Source organism: Magnolia sinica, chromosome 5 (genome assembly GCF_029962835.1).
Source record: "Magnolia sinica isolate HGM2019 chromosome 5, MsV1, whole genome shotgun sequence".
Lineage (NCBI taxonomy): Eukaryota > Viridiplantae > Streptophyta > Magnoliopsida > Magnoliales > Magnoliaceae > Magnolia > Magnolia sinica.
In genome coordinates, this window is record NC_080577.1 from 64,833,121 (window position 1) to 64,834,847 (window position 1,727).

Below are 1,727 nucleotides of genomic sequence, written 5' to 3' on the forward strand. Positions count from 1 at the left end.
ATTCTAAGTTCTCAACAATAATAGAGTGTAGGGTAGCTATCAGCAGATACGTGATGTTATCTTCAGGTATTCTCAAGTTATGCTCTGATACCATCTTCTGTCACACCCTAAACTTAGAAATCGGGCTCACAAAATTCTTGATCGCCAAATCCGGTGCCGACAGCCTCCATAGTACCCCATTCTCGGTTCGCAATGTGCATATGCCAGATTCCAATCCTGGGATCCCAAAAGGAGGATTTTCCAATGACATTTATCTTGCAAGAACCATAACCACAAGTTTACCCAAATCACAAAAGCAACATCATCATCACATATCCACTAATATAAATATTGAATACAGTACTGAAAGGGAAATACATATATAAAAAATCAAGCTCTTAAAGACCGTTGCACACTCCATGCTCAACGCTGCTACAACCTAATGCCACCTGCATACATCTATTATGCATAAGCTTATAGAAAGCTTAGAGGGTGGTGTAAGTGTGTGTGATGCACGTGCCAAGCAGATAGATATCAGAGTAAGCGAAAATACTGGCAGTCCATAAATATCATCAGCCTTATCCAGGCTATGCAATGCAATAACATAAACCAATATCACATACTAAGGAAGCAATGTAGATGACCTATATAATGCGAAAACATAATAAGATAAATATCAGATACCAAGGATACAATACAATACGCAAATCCTGGCGAGTCCATAAATGCCGTCAACTCATCTAGTCTATAAAAATGTAGAAATGTAGCAACCTAGAATACCATATGCCGCGGATGTAATGCAATATGTGGTGCGAATGAAATGACCAAGCTGGAGTGTGAAGTTGGGATGATAGTACGTAGTATCACGGGCAAAAGGGTCCATCAGAAGGGACTTCTATCCAAACCAGTCCCATACCTAAATTTGGATTGTCAGACTCAATGTGGTAAACTCCTGATCTTAGGTTAATTACGTGCCCTAACCAAAATCCTGACCATTATGAAGGTACACATAACAAATAGCCATGCACCACCAGCCCCAATGAATAGTGAATGAATGAATGGATGAGTAAAATGCTGAGTATGCAACTCCTGCTCCATAAATCAGTACTATTCATCTCTGAGATCATCACCGGGGTCTATTACACTCCAAACCAGATTATCGCCCCATCGCATGCAACCAGGTGAGTGGAAGAGACCTCACTATCCACCTGGCTAGTAGTCAGCCAATACCTACCCAGCACATCAATAATGGACTCATTTATGAGCTAGTCAAACTTAGTCTAGTTTTGCCCACTATGAATTGGGCGGATGAGGCCACACCACCTCCCAACCGACCATGACACAGTGGGAGACGTGACCTACTGGTATTCGGCACTCGGGCGCTCATGTATCTACTCAGTCTAGACGTTGGGGCATCTCCATGCCATGAAGGTTTATAGGCTTTCACCCATGAACATCCAAAGTACTCAAATGCTTGAACTAAACATTTCCGGTGTCCCATCTAGCCATCCACGACATGCATGTGGAGGCTACGACCCTAATGTTGCTATGGCGTATAGTAATCACAACACACAATGTATGAGTCATACAATCCAGTCATGCATCAGTCCTACGCATACCATGCACTCATGTGAGAAATCTCCGCCTATCAGGGAGTCTCATAACAACCTGTCCAATGACATATGCAATAGTCAACCACATCTCATAATAAACATGTAGATGATGTATATGGGCATGTACAGGAGCTA